The sequence below is a fragment of the Callithrix jacchus genome, chromosome 6 (genome assembly GCF_049354715.1).
Source record: "Callithrix jacchus isolate 240 chromosome 6, calJac240_pri, whole genome shotgun sequence".
In the NCBI taxonomy this organism is placed as follows: Eukaryota; Metazoa; Chordata; class Mammalia; order Primates; family Cebidae; genus Callithrix; species Callithrix jacchus.
The window spans coordinates 57,363,938-57,380,776 of record NC_133507.1 but is presented as its reverse complement, the minus strand read 5'-3'; the positions used below and the strand labels follow the sequence as shown (position 1 = coordinate 57,380,776).

The following is a 16,839-nucleotide window of genomic DNA, read 5'->3' as shown; positions in this document are numbered from 1 at the left end:
CAATCCAGCTTTTTTGTGTTTATAATTTGCAGGGCATACATTTTTACATCTTTTTCTTTTGATCTATCTGTCTTTATATTCAAAGGTCAGATCAGTGAGAGTCTAATCAAGACACAAAAACGATACAGAAATTTGAAATGGAAAAGCTTAGTATAAAGAATTATTAAATAAAACAGGGGATTGGAATAATGAGGGACTGGCTAGTAGTAAAGAAAACTCTAAAGAATATAGAACTAGCAAATACAAGGAGCATCCACTATCCTTAAGGCTGAGATAGGTTGTCCAGAGAAGAATGCCCTTCCTCCCTACTACCTCTCATGCCCTTATTGCCAAGCTGAGAGCTAGACCTTGTTGAAGAGGGTGGCTTACTGAATGGCAGAGAAGCCAATGTGATGCCACATTAATAGAACTTGCTGTGGTCAGGTGCAGTGGCTCATACCTGTAATCCCAGCATTTTGGGAAGCCAAGGTGGATGGAATAACTGAGGTCAGGAGTTCAAGAGACCAGCCTCACCAACATGATTAAAAAACCATCTCTACTAAAAATAGAAAAATTAGCCAGGTGTGGTGGTGGGCACCTGTAATCTCAGCTACTTGGGAGGCTAAGGCAGCAGAATCATCTGAACCTGGGAGGTAGAGGTTACAGTGAGCTGAGATCATGCCACTGCATTCCATCCTGGGTGACAGAGTGAGACTCTGCTTCTAAATAAATAAATAATACATACATACATACATACAAACATAAATAAACAATTTAAAAACCCCAGGACTTGCTGGAAATCTACCCTCCAAAACTTGCCAGACACTTATTTTCTAGGGTAACCATGAAAGCCATTAATGTGGAGCGAGTTTTGCTAGAGGGATTTTCTGCTTTGAAACTGCCTGAGAGGATATGGGAGAAGTTGCTGGCATCTGTTTGTCTCTGACCACTGTGAACTTCAGGAGCTGGGCACTAGAGAAGCTGATAGCACTGTGTGTTATCTGCTCAGAGAGCATCACAAAACCAGGAGAGAAAATCCTTTCTTCCTGTGGTGTTTCTCCAGTGCCCTCTACTGACAAAACTTGATATTTTGCTGGATGTCAAAAGGAAAAATATCTAAAGAACCTAGCTCCATTTTTACAGAACCTGCAATGAAAGGTGAATTTGGGGCTGAGAGGCAATAAATTGGTAACTGGCACAAGTATGTCTCTTGTAGACAGCATATAGTTAGGTCTTGTTTTTTTTTTTTTTTAATTTAGTCTGATAACCTCTGCCTTTTAATTGGAGTTTGGTCCATTTAGATTTAATATAAATAATTGATAGATTTGGATTGATGTCTATTTGTTTTCTGTTTGTTTCATTGGTTTGTTTTTGTTCCTCTGTTCCTCCTTTGCTGTTTTCTCTAGAGTAATTAGGTATTTTCTTAAAACTACATTTTATTTACTTATTTATTTTTAGATACATGGTCTCACTCTATCACCCAGGCTGGAGTGCCTTGGTGTGATGATAGCTCACTGCCTCTTCAAACTCCTGGGCTCAAGGGGTCATCTTGCCTTAGCCTACTGAGTAGCTAGGACTATAGGGACATGCTACCATGCCTGGCATTTGTATTTATTTATTTATTTTGTGGAGATGGGGGTCTTGCTATGTTGCCCAAGCTGGTCTTGAACTCCTGGACTCAAGAAATCCTTGCACCTTGGCTTTCCAATGTGTTAGAATTACAGTTGTGAGCCACTGTGCCTGGTCCCATTTTATTTTTCTATATTAGCTTTTCTGTTATTCTTTGCATTTTTACTTTAAATTGTTGCTCTAGGGATTATAATATATGTCCTTAACTTTTTATGGTCTATCTGGAATTATGGCACCACTTCATAGTCAATATACAAATTTTGCAAACATATAGTTTTATGTACCCCCAATTCTTTATGTCAGGCTTTGGCAAACTCTTACTTGTGAGTAAAATCTTGCCTATACCTGCTTTTTTTTTTTTTATTGCAATATACTGCACACATTCACTTATTATTATCTATGGCTGCTTTCATGCTGTGATGGCATAGCTGAGTAGTTGCAACAGAGACCATATTGTTTATAGAGTCTAAAACAGTTCCTGTCTTCATTTACAGAAAAAGTTTGTTGACTCCTGCTTTATGCTGTAGTTGTCACATGTATCATATATGAGAAAGCTGTAACTACCATGATACTTTGTTACAATTTTACCTTAAATAGTCATATGTATTTAAATAAATTAAGAGAGAGAAAGATAATCTTTTATATTTGCCTACATACTTATTATTTCTGGTGGGTTTTTTGTTTTTTCTTTTTAAAGAGGTGGGATCTCACTTTGTCACCCAGGCTGAAGTGTAGTGGTATGATCATAGCTCACTGCAGCCTGAGCTCCTGGGCTCAAGTGGTCCTCCAAACTCGGCCTCCCACGGAGGGGGCATTCACCACAGGCATGCACCACCATAACCAGCTATTTAAAAAATTGTGTTGTAGGATAGGATCTTGCTTTGTTGCCCAGTCTGGTCTTGAACTCCTAGGCTCAAGGAATCTTCCTGCCCTGGCTTCCCCAAACCCTGGGATGACAGGTGTTAACAACCGTACCTGGCTATCTGGTAGTCTTTATTTCTCTCTGAAGAACTGAGTTTCCATCTGGTTTCATTTTCTTCCAGCCTGAACTTTTTCCTTTAGCATTTCTTGTAGTGCAGGTCTGCTGTGATCCATCCTTTTAGTTGTCATTTATTTAAAAATGGCTTTATTTTGTTTTCATTCTTAAAATGTATTTTTACTCAATATAGAAGTTTGGGTTGACAGTTTCGTTTTTTTTTTTTAAGATTTAAATATTACACCGCTGTCTCTGGCTTTCATTGTTTTGGATGAGAAGTTGTCTATTAAAACTGTTGTTGTTATCCTGTAGCAAAGAGTGATTTTTCTTTGGTTGCTTTAAAGATTCTTCTCTTTATCTTTGGTTTTCAGCAGTAACATACTTAGATGTGATGTTTATTTCTCCTTGAATTTGCTGAGCTTCTTCAAACTGTAAATTTATGTTGTTCACTAGATTAGGGAATTTTTTGGCCATTATTTTTGGACCTTTTTTTTTTTTTTAGCTCTCTTTTCCCTTTTTGTTCATTCTGGGGTTCCAATGATATGTATGGTAGATTGCTGGATATTGGCCTATAGATCTCTGAGGATCTACTTTTCAATCTTTTTTTCTCTCTGTTTTTCTTTTTTTTTAAAATTTTTTATTGGATTTTAGGTTTTGGGGTACATGAGCAGAGCATGCAAGACAGTTGCGTAGGAACACACATGGCAGTGTGCTTTTCTTTCCTTCTCCCCTTCACCCACATTTGGCATTTCTCCCCAGGCTATCCCTCCCCACCTCCCCCTCCCACTGGCCCTCCCCTTTTCCCCCCAATAGACCCCAGTGTTTAGTACTCCCCTTTCTGTGTCCATGTGTTCTCATTTTTCATCACCCGCCTATGAGTGAGAATATGCGGTGTTTCATTTTCTGTTCTTGTGTCAGTTTGCTGAGGATGGCGTTCTCCAGATTCATCCATGTCCCTACAAACGACACAAACTCATCATTTCTGATTGCTGCATAATATTTTATGGTGTATATGTGCCACATTTTTCCAATCCAGTCTATTATCAATGGGCATTTTGGTTGATTCCAGGTCTTTGCTATTGTAAACAGTGCTGCAATGAACAGTCGTGTACATGTGTCCTTATAGTAGAACGATTTATAGTCTTTTGGATATATATCCAGTAATGGGATTGCTGGGTCAAATGGAATTTCTATTTCTAAGGCCTTGAGGAATCGCCACACTGTCTTCCACAATGGTTGAACTAATTTACACTCCCACCAACAGTGTAAAAGTGTTCCTTTTTCTCCACATCCTCTCCAGCATCTGTTGTCTCCGGATTTTTTAATGATTGCCATTCTAACTGGCGTGAGATGGTATCTCAATGTGGTTTTGATTTGCATCTCTCTGATGACCAGTGACGATGAGCATTTTTTCATATGATTGTTGGCCTCATATATGTCTTCTTTCGTAAAGTGTCTGTTCATATCCTTTGCCCACTTTTGGATGGGCTTGTTTTTTTCCTGTAAATCTGTTTGAGTTCTTTGTAAATTCTGGATATCAGCCCTTTGTCAGATGGGTAAACTGCAAACATTTTTTCCCATTCTGTTGGTTGCCGATCCACTCTAGTGACTGTTTCTTTTGCCATGCAGAAGCTGTGGAGTTTGATTAGGTCCCATTTGTCTATTTTGGCTTTTGTTGCCAATGCTTTTGGTGTTTTGTTCATGAAGTCCTTGCCTACTCCTATGTCCTGGATAGTTTTGCCTAGATTTCCTTCTAGGGTTTTTATGGTGCCAGGTCTTATGTTTAAGTCTTTAATCCATCTGGAGTTAATTTTAGTGTAAGGTGTCAGGAAGGGGTCCAGTTTCTGCTTTCTGCACATGGCTAGCCAGTTTTCCCAACACCATTTGTTAAAGGGAATCCTTTCCACCTTGCTTGTTTTTGTCAGGTTTATCAAAGATTGTATAGTTGTAGATATGTTGTGTTGCCTCCGGTGCCTCTATTTTGTTCCATTGGTCTATATCTCTGTTTTGCTACCAGTACCATGCTGTTTTGATTACTGTAGCCTTGTAGTATAGTTTGAAATACGGTAGTGTGATGCCCCCCGCTGTGTTCTTTTGCTTAGAATTGACTTGGCTATGCGGGCTCTCTTTTGGTTCCATATGAAGTTCATGGTGGTTTTTTCCAGTTCTGTGAAGAAAGTCAATGGTAGCTTGATGGGGATAGCGTTGATTCTGTAAATTACTTTGGGCAGTATAGCCATTTTCACGATGTTAATTCTTCCTAACCATGAACATGGAATGTTTCTCCATCTGTTTGTGTCCTCTCTGATTTCGTTGAGCAGTGGTTTGTAGTTCTCCTTGAAGAGGTCCCTTACGTTCCTTGTGAGTTGTATTCCAAGGTATTTTATTCTTTTTGTAGCAATTGTGAATGGCAGTTCGTTCTTGATTTGGCTTTCTTTAAGTCTGTTATTGGTGTATAGGAATGCTTGTGATTTTTGCACATTGATTTTATATCCTGAGACTTTGCTGAAGTTGCTTATCAGTTTCAGGAGTTTTTGGGCTGAGGTGATGGGGTCTTCTAGGTATACTATCATGTCGTCTGCAAATAGAGACAATTTGGCTTCCACCTTTCCTATTTGAATACCCTTTATTTCTTTTTCTTGCCTGATTGCTCTGGCTAGAACTTCCAGAACTATATTGAATAGAAGTGGTGAAAGAGGGCATCCTTGTCTAGTGCCAGATTTCAAAGGGAATGCTTCCAGTTTTTGCCCATTCAGTATGATATTGGCTGTTGGTTTGTCATAAATAGCTTTTATTACTTTGAGATACATTCCATCGATACTGAGTTTATTGAGGGTTTTTAGCATAAAGGGCTGTTGAATTTTGTCAAATGCCTTCTCTGCGTCAATTGAGATAATCATGTGGTTTTTGTTTTTGGTTCTGTTTATGTGGTGAATTACGTTTATAGACTTGCGTATGTTGAACCAGCCTTGCATCCCCGGGATGAATCCTACTTGATCATGGTGAATAAGTTTTTTGATTTGCTGTTGCATTCGACTTGCCAATATTTTATTGAAGATTTTTGCATCTATGTTCATCATGGATATTGGCCTGAAGTTTTCTTTTCTTGTTGGGTCTCTGCCGGGTTTTGGTATCAGGATGATGTTGGTCTCGTAAAATGATTTGGGAAGTATTCCCTCTTTTTGGATTGTTTGAAATAGTTTTAGAAGGAATGGTACCAGCTCCTCTTTGTGTGTCTGGTAGAATTCGGCTGTGAACCCGTCTGGACCTGGGCTTTTTTTGTGTGGTAGGCTCTTAATTGCTGCCTCGACTTCTGACCTTGTTATTGGTCTATTCATAGTTTCAGCTTCCTCCTGGTTTAGGCTTGGGAGGATGCAGGAGTCCAGGAATTTATCCATTTCTTCCAGGTTTACTAGTTTATGTGCATAGAGTTGTTTGTAATATTCTCTGATGATTGTTTGAATTTCTGTGGAATCTGTGGTGATTTCCCCTTTATCATTTTTTATTGCATCTATTTGGTTGTTCTCTCTTTTATTTTTAATCAATCTGGCTAGTGGTCTGTCTATTTTGTTGATCTTTTCAAAAAACCAGCTCTTGGATTTATTGATTTTTTGAAGGGTTTTTCATGTCTCAATCTCCTTCAGTTCAGCTCTGATCTTAGTTATTTCTTGTCTTCTGCTGGGTTTTGAGTTTTTTTGATCTTGCTCCTCTAGCTCTTTCAATTTTGACAATAGGGTGTCAATTTTGGATCTCTCCATTCTCGTTATATGGGCACTTATTGCCATATACTTTCCTCTAGAGACTGCTTTAAATGTGTCCCAGAGGTTCTGGCATGTTGTGTCTTCATTCTCATTGGTTTCGAAGAACTTCTTTATTTCTGACTTCATTTCATTGTTTACCCAGTCAACATTCAAGAGCCAGTTGTTCAGTTTCCATGAAGCTGTGCAGTTCTGGGTTGGTTTCTGAATTCTGAGTTCTAACTTGATTGCACTATGGTCTGAGAGGCTGTTTGTTATGATTTCAGTTGTTTTGCATTTGTTGAGCAGTGCTTTACTTCCAATTATGTGGTCAATTTTTGAGTAGGTGTGATGTGGTGCTGAGAAGAATGTATATTCTGTGGATTTGGGGTGGAGAGTTCTGTAAATGTCTATCAGGTTTGCTTGCTCCAGGTCTGAGTTCAAGCCCTGGATATCCTTGTTGATTTTCTGTCTGGTTGATCTGTCTAATATTGACAGTGGAGTGTTAAAGTCTCCCACTATTATTGTGTGGGAGTCTAAGTCTCTTTGTAAGTCATTAAGAACTTGCCTTATGTATCTGGGTGCTCCTACATTGGGTCCATATATGTTTAGGATCGTTAGCTCTTCTTGTTTTATCGATCCTTTTACCATTATGTAATGGCCTTCTTTGTCTCTTTTGATCTTTGTTGCTTTAAAGTCTATTTTATCAGAGATGAGAATTGCAACTCCTGCTTTTTTTTTTTTGCTCTCCATTTGCTTGGTAAATCTTCCTCCATCCCTTTATTTTGAGCCTTTGTGTATCCTTGCATGTGAGATGGGTTTCCTGGATACAGCACACTGATGGGTTTTGGATTTTTATCCAATTTGCCAGTCTGTGTCTTTTGATTGGTGCATTTAGTCCATTTACATTTAGGGTTAATATTGTTATGTGTGAATTTGATACTGCCATTTTGATGCTAAGTGGCTGTTTTGCCTGTTAGTTGTTGTAGATTCTTCATTATGTTGATGCTCTTTAGCATTTAGTGTGATTTTGGAATGGCTGGTACTGGTTGTTCCTTTCTATGTGTAGTGCCTCTTTTAGGAGCTCTTGTAAAGCAGGCCTGGTGGTGACAAAATCTCTGAGTACTTGCTCGTTCGCAAAGGATTTTATTTTTCCTTCACTTCTGAAGCTCAGTTTGGCTGGATATGAAATTCTGGGTTGAAAGTTCTTTTCTTTAAGAATGTTGAATATTGGCCCCCACTCTCTTCTGGCTTGTAGTGTTTCTGCCGAGAGATCTGCTGTGAGTCTGATGGGCTTCCCTTTGTGGGTAACTCGACCTTTCTCTCTGGCTGCCCTTAGTATTTTCTCCTTTATTTCAACCTTGTTGAATCTGACGATTATGTGCCTTGGGGTTGCTCTTCTTGCAGAATATCTTTGTGGTGCTCTCTGTATTTCCTGCATTTGAGTGTTGGCCTGTCTTGCTAGGTGGGGGAAGTTTTCCTGGATGATGTCCTGAAGAGTATTTTCCAGCTTGGATTCATTCTCTTCGTCCCCTTCTGGTACACCTATCAAACGTAGGTTAGGTCTTTTCACATAGTCCCACATTTCTTGGAGACTTTGTTCATTCCTTTTTGCGCTTTTTTCTCTAATCTTGGTTTCTCATTTAATTTCATTGAGTTGGTCTTCGACTTCAGATATTCTTTCTTCTGCTTGGTCAATTCGGCTATTGAAACTTGTACATGCTTCGCGAAGTTCTCGTATTGTGTTTTTCAGCTCCTTTAATTCATTCATATTCCTAAGTTATCTATTCTTGTTATCATTTCCTCATATCTTTTTTTAAGTTCCTTAGTTTCTTTGCATTGATTTAATACATGTTCTTTTAGCTCACAAAAGTTTCTCATTATCCACCTTCTGAAGTCTAATTCCATCATTTCGTTACAGTCATTCTCCGTCCAGCTTTGTTCCCTTGCTGGTGAGGAGTTTTGGTCCTTTCTAGGAGGTGAGGTGTTCTGGTTTCGGGTGTTTTCCTCCTTTTTTCGCTGGTTTCTTCCCATCTTTGTGGGTTTATCCGCTTGTCGTCTGCGTAGTTGCTGACTTTTCGATTGGGTCTCTGAGTGGACACCCAGATTGTTGATGATGAAGTATTTTTGTTACTTGGTTTTCCTTCTACCAGCCTAGCCCCTTCGCTGTATGACTGCTGAGGTCCACTCCAGGCCCTGCTTGTCTGGGGTGCACCTCTAGCAGCTGTGGCACAGTGAGGGATGCTACCCGTTTCTTTTTCTGCTATCTTTGTCCCAGGATGATGCCTGCCAAATGTCAGTCTTTTGGATATAGAGGGGTCAGGGAGCTGCTTGAGGAGACAGTCTGTACTTTTTAGGAGCTCAATTGCTGAGCTGTGAGCTCTGTTGTTCATTCAGGGCTGTTAGGCTGCTATGTTTGATTCTGCTGCAACAGAGCTCATTAAAAAAACCCTTTTTTTCTCAAATGCTCTGTGTTGGGGAGTTCGGGCTTTATTTTTCGATGTCCGTTGAGGTGTCCTGCCCAGCTAGGAGGCAGACTAGCCACTGTTTGCCTGCCGAGGCTCCGCCCTGCTGTTGTGTGATTCGCCCTGTTCCTGCAGGCTCTGCTGTGGTCTCTGCCACGCCCTGTGGCGGAGTCTCTTCGTTGTAGCATGTTGCCTCGGCAATGGCAGGCTGCGTCAGCAGTGGGCGTGTATCTCAGTAGGGATGGGTTGCCTCAGCAACGGGAGGCTGTGTCCGCAGTGGGCGTGTATCTCCGTAGGGACGGGTTGCCTCGGCAATGGCTGGCTGCGTCAGCAGTGGGCGTGTATCTCAGTTGGGGCGGGTTGCCTCGGTAGTGGTGGACGCCCCTCCCCCACAGAGCGTCTCGGACCGTCTGCTCGGGATAGTTTGAAATCGCGGTTTTGTTCGTCCCACTGGGTATCCCGAACGCTCTGTCCCTGCAATCCCCTGGGCTGGCCTACTGTCCAAGTCTCGTTCAGTCTCAAGTCCAGCCCTCTCAAGTCTCAGGTTGCCGATTCAACAGGGCACCCAGACAAGCGCGCCCTGTGGGGATTGCTGGGTAGGGCCGGCTGCCGCCGCCCCGGCTGCCAGCTTCGCCAGGCAGACCTACTGCCTGGCGTCCCGTGTCTTTTTTATACTTGGGAGTTTCCCCGTTCTGTGGGCAACAAAGATCAGTCTGGAAATGCAGCTCCGACTCACCTCTTTGCGGATTCAATGAGAGCTCCAATCCTGGGTTGTTCTCACAGCGCCATCTTGAGTCCTCTCCCTCTCTGTTTTTCAAACGAGGTAATTTCTAGCTTACTGACTCTTCTGCCATCTCAGTCTGCCCATTCAGTAGGGTGTTTATTTCATGTATGTACTTTATATATATATATATTTTTTTTGAGATGGAGTTTCTTCTCTATAAAATGAGGGTCTACTTATTCTACCCGCTCAGCCTTGTGAGGAGTTTGGGCTGCTGTGCATGGTGGGTGAGTGCTATTGGCCCTTGCGTTCTGTGCTTTTTTTTTTTTTTTTTTGAGACTGAGTCTCACTCTGTCACCAGGCTGGAGTGCAGTGATCTTGGCTCACTGAAACCTCTGACTCCCCAGTTCAAGAGATTCTCCTACCTCAGCCTCCTGAGCAGCTAGAATTACAGGCACATGCCACCACACCCAGCTAATTTTTGTATTTTTAGTAGAGATGAGGTTTCACCATGTTAGCCAGGATGGTCTCAATCTCCTGATCTTGTGATCCCCCCGCCTCAGCCTCCCAAAGTGCTGGGATTATAGGCATCAGCCACCATACCCAGACACCATGCATTCTGTGCTTTTATCACACTCTGCACTTTTCTCAAACAAGAGCAGTAATGAGAGCAGTGACTGGGGACACCATAGACCCTATTGCAGCCAGACTTAGGAGGAGGACCTAAAGGGCTCGGAGGAGCAGAGGCCAACCTTGAAAATACAGGCCAAACTTCTGGGGTTGGTTGGTGAAAGTAGGAGAATGCAAAAGGCTTATGTAGGCCTGGGCAGGGTTTCTGGGCTGAGTTGCCCAGGGCCTTTGTGAGGTTTCCCTGTGCCTGTGATCTTCATGAGGTCAGGGCAGTCTGTGCTCCACTTGGTTAAAGTATATTTCCAAAGCCAAGGGACTTCAATTCTTTAGTGGGATGTTTTCAGGATTTGTATTTACAAGTAAAAAGTGTTGTAGAAAGAGGGCAAAGAATCATTTGATTACTTAATTTTCATGTTTACATAGCATTTGTTTGAAAGTAGTAAGAATCTAAATTCCAAATGCAGTTACAAAATCAGCCTCCACTTAAACTGGTAAGTGTATTTTAATGAAGTGTAATTTTAAAGCATAAATTTGCATATTGAAATTTGCCTGAGCCAATTTTCAGAGTATGATCTTCAGAGTACTGGTGTCTAGTATCCTGAGGATGTGGAAATTCTTTTGAATTGCTTTTTATGGCTTGGGAATGAGCTTACTTGGTATAATAAGGCTTAGCAAAATGGGGATGACCTACATCAAACATTCATTATAATACAATGCTCTTTAAGTCATTCTTAGAATGGTCTTGTGATACTTTGGAACCCAAATGTCACCATTTTGGAATAGTGTTTAATGTATTTATTCAAAAGCTAATCTGTATTTAAATCAACTGGCAGGAGAACCTTAAAATAACATATGAGAATTTGTCAAATCAGGAATGGATGGCTTTCTACTGATACATTCATGCAAAAATCAAGCTGTATTAACACACTTATAAGTCCAGCAATTTCAGGACTTTTACAGTCACATAAAACTGAAGCTGATTTGTTTATTTTAAACCTCTATGAATTATCAAAGATAACACACAGAGAAATGTGCATAAAACACAAATATAAAGCGTGATGAATAATTATAAAAGAAATATTATTACAAAAACCCATGAAACTGCACAGATTAAGAAACAGAACATTGCTCTCTTTCCCAGAATCTCTTTCCACATGTCCCATCCTGATCACCTCCTTCTCAACCTCCCCCTCATCCTAGAGAACTATTATCCTGATTCTGATTTTTATGGTAACCATTTCCTTTTGTTTTCTTTCCCTTTTTTTTTTTTTTTTTGTTTTCTGTTTTTTTTTTTTTTTTTTTTTTTTTTTGATATAGAGTCTCCCTCTGTCCCTGAGGCTGGAGTGCAGTAGCATGATCTCAGCTCATGCAAACTCTGTCTCCCAGATTCAAGCAATTTTCCTGCCTCAGCCTCCTGAGTAGCTGAAAAATATTTGTTAATTCATTAAAAAATAAGAACAATTAATCCATTAGGTATTAACATAAATAACATGTGTTAGAAAACTAATATTTTCCAAAACAAAAAAAATTTGTGAGAAGAATGACACTGTTTTACATCTTTGCAAATCTCTTTGGTGTTTTGCTGGATAGAAGATGGCTAGATTCTTAGGTCTACTTCTGCATACACCGTGTTATAGTGCACACCCTGTCATCTCTGGGAAACTCTGTTCTATGTTTACGGGAGATTGGGAGTGAAAAAAGCAGATGTTATAGTAATATTATGAGAATAGTTTTGACCTCAGATGCCTCTGAAAGGATCTTAGGATTACAGACATGGGCCACCACGCTCAGCTAATACTTGTATTTATAGAGATGGGGTTTCACCATGTTGGCCAGGCTGGTCTCGAACTCCTGGCCTCAAGTGATCCACCTGCCTCAGCGTCCCAAAGAATTGGGATTATAGACATGAGCCATAGCCCCTGGCCTCTCCTAAAATCTTTATAACCTTCTAAACTCCATTCCCTAAGACTGTGGTCAGCAAACTATGGCCTGGGAACTAAGACTAATTTTCACATTTTCAAATGGTTGAAAAAAAAAGAATAATATTTTGTGACACATAAAAATTATATAAAAATCAAACTTGAGTGTCTATTAGTAAAGTTTTATTGGAGCACAGACACATTCATTCTTTTTTTTGGGGGGGGGAGGAAGGCAGGAAGGGAGGGAAGAAGGACGGTAGGGAGGAAGGAAGGGATGAAGGAAGGAAGGAAGGAAGGGAGGAAGCGGGGAGGGAGGGAGGGAGGGAGGGAAGCGAAGGAAGGAAATCAAGCAATGAGAGAGACATTGCCGACCTGGATCTAGAGGTTTACAAGTTGATTTCTTTTTTTTTGAGAGAAGGAAAGAAAAAAAAATAAGTAAAGGAGAGGAAGAAAGAGGAAGAGAAAGAAGGAGAGTGAATGGAAATATTGCTTTATTTTGAAAAAAATTGGGTATTAATGATGGCCAATCAATGTTTCATTTAAGCTCATGGGTAGGTGTGATGTGGTATTGACAAGAATGTATATTTTGTGTATTTGAAGTGGAGAGCTCTATAAATATTTATTAAGTTTACTTGTTCCGGATCTGAGTTCGAGTCCTTGATATTCTTATTAATTTTCTGTCTCATTGTGTCTAAGTCTCTATGTATCTGGGTGTCAGGATCGTTAGCTCTTGTTGTTGCATTGATCCTTTTACCACTATATCTTTGTTGCTTTAAAATCTATTTTATCCGATATGAGAATTGCAACTCCTGCTTTTTATTTATTTATTATTTATTTTTGCTCTCCATTTGGTTGGTAAATCTTTCTCCATCCCTTTGTTTTGAGTCTTTGTGTATCCTTGCATGTGAAACAGGTCTGGATGTAACATGCCATTGGGTTTTGGCTGTGTCTTTTGATTGGGGGATTTAGTCAATTTAAATTTAGGGTTACTGCCATTTGAAGTTGACTGGCTGTTTTATCCATTCGTTGGTGTAAATTCTTCTTTATGTTGGTGCTCTTTACTTTTTGGTGTATTTTTAGAAAGGCTAATACTGGTTGTTTCTTTCTGTGTGTAATGCTTCCTTCAGAAGCTCTTGTAAAGCAGGCCTGGTGGTAATAAAATCTCTGAGTTCTTGCTTGTTCATAAAAGATTTTATTTTTCCTTCAGTTGTGAAGCTTAGTTTGGCTGTATATGAAATTCTGGGCTGAAGGTTCTGTTCTTTGAGGATGTTGAATATTGGCCCTCACTCTCTTCTGGCTTGTAGAGTTTCTGCTGAAAGATCTGCTATAAGTCTGATAGACTTGCCTTTGTGGGTAACCTGACCTTTCTCTCTGGCTGCCCTTAGTATTTTCTCCTTCGTTTCAACCCTGGTGAATCTAACGATTATGTGCCTTGGGGTTGCTCATCTTGAGGAATATCTTTGTGGTGTTCTCTGTATTACCTGGGGTTGAATGTTGACCTGCTTTGCTAGTTTAGGAAAATTTTCCTGAATAATATCCTGAAGGGTATTTTCCAGCTTGGATTCATTCTCTCCGTCACATTCAGGTACACCTATCAAACGTAAATTTGGTCTTTTCACATAGTCCCACATTTCTTGGAGACTTTGCTCATTCCTTTTTATCCTTTTTTCTCTAATCTTTTCTTCACGTTTTATTTCATTAAGTTGGACTTTGACCTCTGATATCCCTTCTTCTGCTTGAACAATTCGAGTGTTTAAACCTGTGTGTACTTCTCGGAGTTCCTGTGTTGTATTCTTCAGTTCCATTGATTCACTCATACTCCTCTCTAAGTTGTCTATTCTCAATAGGATTTCATCAAACCTTTTTTCAAAGTTCCTAGTTTCTTTACGTTGGGCTACAACATGGTCTTTTAACTCACTGAAGTTTGTTATTATCCATTCCTTGAAGAGTGATTCTGTCATCAGGATGCGCTCATTCTCCATCAAGCCTTGTTCCATTGTTGATGTGGAACTGTGATCATCTTTAGAGGGAGAGGCATTCTGACTTTGAGTATTCTCAGCTTTTTTACGCTGGTTTCTTCCCATCATTGTAAATTTATCCTCCTGTCGTCTTTGAAATTACCAACTTTCAGATTAGGTCTCTTGAGTGGATGTCCAGGTTGTTAGTTCCCAGGGCCAGAGCAGCGGCATTAAAACTGATGGTGCTTTTCTGCCCAGGATTCTTCTGTCTGGCTTCCTTCTTGTGTCCATAGTAGGCGACTCTGCCTTCCCGGGGCTCCAAACCTCAGTCAGAAGGGGAACCGGTCCTGTTTACTCTGCGCCGAGTGCTGCCGCGCCGAGGTGCTGTCACAGCCGCTGCACCGGGCTCTGGTGTCCTGCTGGGGACCCGTGCGGGTCCTCCGAACCTGTTTACTCTGCTCAGAGAGCTGCCGCGCCGAGGTGCCGGCAGAACCGCTGCGCCGGCCATGAGAGTCGCGCTGGCCACCCGTGTGTTTCCTCCACTGGGGGATCTTCTGCTCCGTGAGCGACCAGAATTTGTCTGAAAGTGTGGCGTCCTCTAGTTCTCCGCGCCTTCCCTGAGAGCTGCAATCCCAGGATGTTAGCGATCGGCCATCTTGGATTGTTCTCCGACACATTCATTCTTTTATGTAGCATCTACTTTTGGGCTGCCATGGCAGAGTTGAATGATATGGCTTGCTAATATATATCATCTGGCCCTTTACAGAACAAGTTTGCAAACTCCTGCCCTAATGCAAACCTATAATTTACATTTTATGGCTGCTCTTTTAAGGGCTATCTATGGCCAACAAATACAGGCACACCCTGTTTTATTGTACTTCACTTTATTGTGCTTTGCAAATATTGCGGTTTTTAGAAATTGAAGATTTGTGAAAACCTGGCATCAACCAAGTCTATTGGTACCATTTCTCCAACAGCATGCGCTCGCTTCATATCTTCATGTCACATTATGATAATACTTATAACATTCCAAGTGTTTTCATTATTATTGTATCCATTATGATGATCTATTATCAGTGATCTTTGATGTGACTATTGTAATTGGGTTGGGCACCAAGAGCCATGCCCATATAAACATCGAACTTAATTGGTAAATGTGTATGTTCTGACTGCTCCATTGACTGGCCTTTCCCCATCTCTATTCCTCTCCTCAGGCCTCTATTCCCTGAGACACAAGAACATTAAAATTAGCCCAATTCTATGATTAAAAATTCAAAAAATAACAGATGCTGACAAGGTGGTGGAGAAAAGGGAACACTTACACACTGTTGGTGGGAGTGTCAATCAATGCAAGCATTGTGTAAAGCAGTATGGTGATTCCTCAAAGAGCTAAAAGCAAAACTGCTATTTGACCCAGTAATGTCATTACTAGGTATATGCCTAGAGAAATATAAATCATTCTATCATAAAGACACATGCACATGAATGTTCATTGTAGCACTATTCACAATAGCGAAGACATGAAATCAACCTAAATGCCTATCAAGGACAGACTGGATAAAGAAAATGTGGTACATATACACCATGAAATACTATGCAGTCATAAAAAAGAATGAGATTATTCCTTTTGCAGGAACATGGATGGAGCTGGAGACTATTATCCTTAGCAAATCAACTCAGGACAGAAAACCAAATACTACATGTTCTCACTTATAAGTGAGAGCTAAATGATAAGAATTTATGAACACAAAGAAAGAAACAATAGACCTGGGATCTACCTGATAGGGGAGGGTGCGAGGAGGGAGAAGAGAAGAAAAGATAACTATCTGGTACTGGGCTTAATACCTGGATGACGCAATAATATGTAAAACAAACCTCCATGACACGTTTACCTGGGTAAAAAACCTTCATGTGTATCCCCAAATCTAAAATGGAAGCTAAAAAAAATTAGGCCAGTTAATACCCCTACAATGGCCTCTAAGTGTTCCAGTGAAAAAGGAGTCACATCTCTTACTTTATTTACTTGAGACAGGGTCTTGCTCTGTTGCCCAGACTGGAGTGCAGTGGCATGATCATACCTCACTGTAGCTTTGATCTCCCTGGCTCAAGCAATCCTCCTACCTCAGCCTTCCAAGTAGCTGGAACTACAGGCATCCCCCACCATACCTGGGTAATTTAAAATAATTTTTTTGTAGAGATGAGGTTTGGCCACATTTCCCGATTTTGAATACAGTGAGTTCCATGTTTCTCTTCCAAGAATCAGTATGTTCATTTTCTGTGTTCTTTGTTCTTCATTTTAAAGTTTAACTTCCTTGTTCTCTTCATCTCCTGACCTCTAGTTTCGGTAAACAACCTCCCCACCAGTTCTAATCAGTAGTTCATGTCTGTTTCCCTGTTTCCCTGCACCTATTCCTCTTGTCGAAACCTCATGTCCCCCTCCCACATCCCCATCCTAATCCACGTGTTTAGAGTCCTGACTCATCCTGGTCATCCTGACTCTGACCTGAGTTACACCTTTAGTTACCTGTTTCATAACCATCTTTCCCACCCAAACTACTCACCCCACCTCTCTGGCTTATACTCTGCTCTCTTTAAAATAGCTAATTGGAATTAGCTTAGACCGTGCAGTCCAACCCTAGCCAATAGGGGAATGACATAGCAGGCAGTTAGGGGTACTTGCATTAGGGATAAGAACTCCTTCCCCTCTCCTGTTCAGGTGTGCTCTTGCCATTGCTCTATTTGTGAGATGCACCCTTCTATAGAAGTAAATTGCCTTGCTGAGAAAATTTATATTCGAGTGCTATTTCTTTTTTTGGCACCAAAAA

The 16,839-nt window shown here is 40.7% G+C and overlaps 1 long non-coding RNA gene across 1 annotated transcript in view; it reads left to right on the top strand.

The window, feature by feature from the left end:
* The window catches only part of LOC118154559 (uncharacterized), a 220,356-nt gene that overhangs the window by 19,022 nt on the left and 184,495 nt on the right, over nt 1-16,839 (top strand). The gene's annotated exons all lie outside the window — the stretch shown is intronic.